The sequence below is a fragment of the Alexandromys fortis genome, unplaced genomic scaffold (assembly GCF_014885135.2).
Source record: "Alexandromys fortis isolate MF-2015 unplaced genomic scaffold, M_Fortis_MF-2015_v1.1 scaffold_208, whole genome shotgun sequence".
NCBI lineage: Eukaryota > Metazoa > Chordata > Mammalia > Rodentia > Cricetidae > Alexandromys > Alexandromys fortis.
The window spans coordinates 1,099,749-1,106,136 of NW_026068082.1; positions in this window are offsets into that span (position 1 = coordinate 1,099,749).

The following is a 6,388-nucleotide window of genomic DNA, read 5'->3' on the forward strand; positions in this document are numbered from 1 at the left end:
TTCCTCACCTCCTTCCTCCTCTCACCGTGCTTTTCAGCGTATTCCACTTGGGGAGGAAGGGGTAAGGACCCAGGGCCCCCGGCAGGGTGGCCACGCTGGCACGTGCAGATAGCATGGCGTGGGTTGCGGCGTTCTGGGCAAACCAAAGGCCACTGAGTCCCTCCTTCCCTGAGAACCGGGGCCTGAGCAGGGGCGCCAACAGCTAGCGGTGGCTGGGGGTGGCGCTTGGGGGAGTTGCACCCGTGGGCTCCCAGAAAGGCTCGGGAGGGGAGGTGAAAGGAAGAACGCAGGAGGGGAGGGGGGCAATAAAGCCGAGGTGCAAGCGATTAACTCCGGCCCGGCCAGCCCCTTTAAACGAGGGTGGGGCGGAAGGGGTGGGCGGGGGGAGGGGATATCACTTTAAAAGGGTGAGTAAGAGTTTGGGGCGCCGTCTCCCCTCCCTCTATTTGCATAGCCAATAGCTCTGGGGCTCCTGCTACTGCGCGCTGATTGTTACCGGGCAGATTACTTTTTTTTTTTTTTTTTTTTTTTTTTTTTTTTTTTGTAGGACTCCTTCCTCGCTACATCAAAAGGAAGCCCGGGGAGGGCGGAGGGAGAGAGAGCGGGGACCCGGGCGGGCTCGGGCTACAGAGGGGCCCGGGTGCCTCGGACCTTATCAATGGCTGCGGGAATTAGTATCCAATCTACTGCATGTAAAGAAAGGGGAGGGAAGGGGCGGGCGAGGAAAATGTCTAATTGCAGTGGAAGCCATTAGCTTTCGTGAAGAAAAAAAAAAAAAAAACTCATTGAAAAACCCAAGTTGCAAACTCAAAATGAAACAGTCCCGCGACCAACATGACTCTTGGCTAGTGCACTGTCCATCACCTGTTGCTTTTAATCACAGGCTTCCCAAATAGAAGCTTTTTGGTGTCACCTTGGACAGATAGGTGAATTTACGTTTTAAGACTTCATAAAAGCAATGAAAAAGTTCCCCAGGAACACCTCAGAGGAACGGATCTGATAGAGCTACTGGACAGGGGAGCAAAGTACTGGGCGACATAAGTGTAATGGAGGTGTCCTTCTATCCCGACCGAGGACTTGGAGGCCGTCCAGTCTTTCCACACCACTCGAAGGCTAGCCCTTCAGGGTCTCCTCTACACCTCCAGGGAAGACAGCATCCGGAGCTCCGGGACGGGGAAGAGGCGGGTGGTCGTCGTCGGGGCTCGCCCACCCGGAGGACAAAGTCTGGGTGGCGGGTCCTCCAGTCTCCAGAGCCTGCGGAGGGCCCCTCGCCTCTTCCCTCCCCCACTCTTGGCTTTGCAGTGAAATTCCAGCGGGGAGGGGATTCTGGGGGTGGGAGAGGTGGCCTGCGGCGGGGAGGACGGCAAAGGAGGGGAGGAGAGGGTCTCGGCACGGAGGCCCCAATGTCTGGAGCCTGAGAAGCTCTCTCCTTCAGCTCCCCATCTCCTTCCCCCTCCGACTACTGAGGGTTCCCGAAGGTGAACCTCGCACCGAATCCGTCCCCAGCACGTGGGGTGCGGCGTGAGAGGGTGCGGAGGTTGGCAGCATGTCTCTGAGAGGTTGGGACTGGAAACTGCATTCTCTCTTTCGGTCGCCACTCTGACCACGTGCTAAAAAAAAACTTAATTTTTTTTTTTAAATAAAAAATGCTCTCTCCAGCTAGCACGCGGTAAAGGACATACCGCCATAGGGGCAAATGTACTTATTTTTCTTGAATGTGAACTTGGGTATGCAGAAGAAGCGCCAGTGTGCTCTGCTAGGAGGGGGGGGGGGTTGCAATAAGAATAAGAGTTCTCCTCCTCCCCCTTTATAACCCCTGAAGGTGGAGAGATCCTTTACCGGGTAGGATCGGTGATAAACCTGAACCAAATGCGAGTTTTACTGGACTTTTAGTCTCTCCGGGACGTGCCCCCCCCCCTCCTTTTTGCATCCAGCAGTTTCGGTTGGAAAGTATACAAAGCCTGTAGGTGTAAGGTGCAGCAGGGGGTTGGGTGTTTATAGGCATATTTCTGCAGGAACCTGCCACCTAGGCACACATTCTAATACGCTCACCTGGCGGATGCCAGACAGCCAGGTGATCCTGCGGTCGGCCACACGCTGGGGAGTCCTTGGTTCGAATCCCGTCACCTGGACATTCTGGTCCAGGAATGGGGGGGTCATCGCCTCCTCTCTGACTCCCACAAAGAATAGAGCTGTGTTTGTGTTACTCCACCGACGTCAATCCAAACTCCAAAAACTCGACAGTTGCCCATTGTAGAGCTAAGTGAGAAAAGGCTCCGTAAGAGGAGTGAGGGAAACATAAAAAAAAAATAGGTTTAAAATGTGAGAAGGTGGGTGGGGGTGGGGAAGAGTTGGGGGAAAAAAGTCCGGAAAAGAGGGGGCAAAGGACCCAGGACTGGAGGCTCCCACGCGGAGACCAAGCAGCTTCAGGTGGGAAAGCGTACCCGGGACCCTCCCCGACGGCAGACCAGTAGACCTGATGAACACAGTCTCCAGCCCTGTGCACTCCAGCGACCCTCGGGTGGATTTCAGCTTGGACGCCCGTAAGGTCCCTGTGGCGGCACATGAGGAGGTTCAGAAGCCAGAGCCTGCAGTTGGCTCACCCACCTCGCACCTCTCCTTTGGAAGAAAAAAATTAAAGACCCAAACTTCCTCGTCTTCCTGTCTGATTCAGCTTCTGGACACGCCTCACCCGGCCGAAAATAGCCCTGGAAACACATTTACTTTGTAAAAGTGAATTTGCTAGAAAGATCTGGCGGGATTGGGGAGGGGGCGTCGGGCCGGCGGCGTCGGGGGTCTTGGTTCCCTCCCCGGGTCACCCCCGGGAGGGGACGGCGGGGCAACGGAACCACGCCTCTGCTTGGGGAGCCACCACGCGGCTTTTTCGCGGAATTTTGACGTCACCCACATGTGGGGGAAGGGGTTGGGACAGCGAAAGGAAACGGCGGGGGAGGGGGGCGGCGCGGCCGGTAGCGAGGTGGCCGCCCAGGCGCTAAGAGGGTCCCAGGTCCCTAAGCACCCGCTAAGTGCCGCGGTTAAAGTTGCGTCTCAGCTGCAAAGTTCGGTTCCCTGCTCCCTGCTATTTTCTACTCCCCAAAACTCCCCCCCCCCACCTTCCACACTTATTTTTATTTATTTTTTCACTTTGTAATCGAGACCCGCCCTTTGCTCCAGAAAAAAAGCTGGTTTCTTTGGTTTGCGGTCCAGTTCTTCTGGTCCCTGACATCCAACTGAGTATCGCGATTGCTGGTGGCGACGACCAGCCGGGGGCTTACTAAACCTCTCTGCACCCGGGAAGACAAACTTGAGTCATTCTGCTCCTTGGGAGCAGAGTTCTGTGTTTACTGCCACACGCGGGATTTTTCCACGCGCGACCGATTCCTCCCTGTCTCACCGCACATTCCATTTAAACATCCTCTGAACTGGTTACTATGGCGGTGACACACGGAAGCTCCTGGGGTTGCATGGGAACATACGCCCACGGATTTTGCTGCACCCACAGCTAACCTATCTATAAACACTCCCGTGAGAAGTACAGAGAGATGAGCGCAAGAGCAGGGCCCCTCCCCGCCCACTCTCTGGAGACCCACAAGGCATCCGTACACGTGGAGAGTCTTCTAGAGAGACTGTAGGGGTTGAAAGTTGCAGGGTGAGCCCACGCACCTTCATTTCCCTGAATTTGGGCAAAATCTTTTTAATCTTTCAGTTTAGAGCCGCGAGAGCCCCTGGTAATTAGGATGAATCGATGGTCACAATCAAGTAGCCACAGTGGGGTATTGAGGAGAAAAATGCCGCCTGGCTGTACTTGGAAATGGACTTAACGTGGAATTATTTGCTTCAAAACTAGGGGAGTTTTCAGTTTGAATCAGAGGCGAAGATTGGAAAGATTTCTATTTTGGAGACGATAGAGTGGTTATGAGCAATGCTTTCTTGCTTCGTTTGAACACATTCTCTCTATTTTTAAATTATTATTTAGTTCGTTTTCGTTTAATGATTGCTAGTCTGACCCAAGCAGCTTTGTTTTGTTTTTTTTTTTTTTTTCTGGGGAGGGAGTGGAATTATAATTAATAAAAATGTCAATAATTGCTCTTTAGGCTCAGGGTGAGGAATCTTGATTGAGGAATGCTGCTTTTTAGGTGGCTGATGTGATGAACATTGGCTTTGTGTGTACAAGATAGGGAAACAGAATAGATTACTAAACATTTGTTTTAAAAGAAAAGAGCTAAAGGAAGTGTTTTACGAACCTAACAGACAAACATGCTTTGAGTTTTACTTCACCTTCATCTGACACTTTAAATTGTGGACATTTCTCTGTAAAACTTTTAACACTAACCCCACTAGGTATTTTTTTTAAAAGCAAAAGTCAATTTTATTTGTTTTCCAAACACTTTACTTTTGTTCAAATTCAAACTTTTTTTCCCCTCTAAAAAATGCCCACTTTCTTAGTGTGGTTGAACACATTTGATTTCATTGCATTACTGAGCCATGCATCAGCCAAATTGCAGCTTTATATACCCTCACCATTATTCTTTATTTTCTATCATATTTTTTCAGCTATTAAACATAAGAACAGTCAGCATTTGTTAGCCCAGTTTCTGCGCAATCCCCACAGCACACCAGATTCACTCTCTAGCCTTTCCACACTTAATTCATTTTTTTTAAAAAAAGGAGAAATGATTTTTTCTTTAGCTCTTAACTTTTCCTCCTTTTTTCTAGAGGCAGGATGAAATTTATTTCTAAGATTATTTTCTTGGTATGGTTTTGCTGGTAAAAAGAAAAGAAAAAGAACGAGCTTGACGCTGTGCATCTGGTTTTTTTTCCCCCCAAGTTTTGTGTTCTACTAAATGTGCACCTTCAGGGGAGATGCCATGCTCTAGACCTGACCTGTTGGGGCTGAGTTTGTGTCGGGGTGCTAGACAGCACACGCTAGCTTAGACCCCTATGAGGAATGTGTGTTCTTTTTGCTCAGCCTGAAGTCAGGGCATCTACTTTTGCATGACCTCGACACAGTGAGTGTCTGTGCACTGAACAAACACTCTGGGCAGAGGACTTTATATGGAGGATGAAAATCAAAGCAAAAAAAAAAAAAAAATCCAAAGTTGTTTCTGCTTTCAGCTGTCTGCAATCACACTCTTCCTCATCGTCCCCTGAGATGCAGATCAAATGAGTCTTGGTACCATGTAGAGGAGTTAGTTTCTCTGAGCCCCAGTGTGTGTGGTGGTCATGTTAGTCACGGTGATGAGGGACAGCAATGAGTCTCAGTATTGCATGGAGTGCATGCAGGAGCCTTTACTTTCTTCTTGTCCTCAAAATTGTTGTCAGATGGTTAAGTTTTTGTCTGGGGACACAACACTAAAAGCATTTAGGTCTAACATTTTTTGAAACTAAGCTACGCACTGCCTAGATGAAGGGTAAAAAAAAGAAAGGAAACCCATGAAGAATTTAAAGTGAATACGAGCATTTCTTTGCCTTATTTCCAGAGCATTGTTCCTTCATCATGCCCATATATGTTTCCGTTTACTTAAGAGCAACCTCAGTGTCAGCACAATGGGGAAATGGCAGCATCAGGACCCAAGCCCCACCCTGGTATCAAAAAGGATGTTGTGAAGCCAAGGGTTTAGGTTAATTTACAGAAGGCTTCGTAAGAAATGTCTTACACTTAGCATCCCATGGCCACCAATTGTTTCTGGACCATGAAACCTCATTGTTTTTAAAAAACAAGCAACAAAAACTAAACAAACCAAAACCAATGTTTTTTTTTAAGGGCAGAGGCTTCCATCATGACTCGGATGTGCAGGCCACCGTGGTGTGTGGGGTTCTCACTGACATTTAATTGAGGACCTTTAGCTGTATCAGGAGCAGCACATGACCCCCGATGTCTGATGATAAACGCAGGAGGGACTGACTTTTCTACCCCCTCCTCCCTTCTGAAGAAAAAAAAAAACCAAAAACATTCTTCTCTTTTCTTTCAAAATAGTGTGTTTAATTTAAAATTTCCTTAGCAGAATATTGAATAAGGCTCCAACTTACTTGCTTCGGTAAAGAGACGTTCACATAATTACTCTTTGTAGTGCAACTACCAGCGATTTTATGTCCAAGCGAGTCGGGAATGGAACGCTCGTGAAATTTGCTACAGTTGAAATGAAAACCATACTTACCTTGAGAAACCAGAGCCATACCTCCTCTCCAGTCACTAAAGACCGCAGACTGTATCTCACACAGCTGAAGACCCAGTTTTAGACAAGCATTGTTCTGGACCATCGATTAGACGAGGTGTAGCTTAGGGCTGAACCTCCTGAAGTTTTGGGCTGTCATAGAATATGCCTCTGTGTTCAGGAGTTTGCTGTTGAAACTATATAACATCCTTCAGGGTTATGCATGTTGAGAG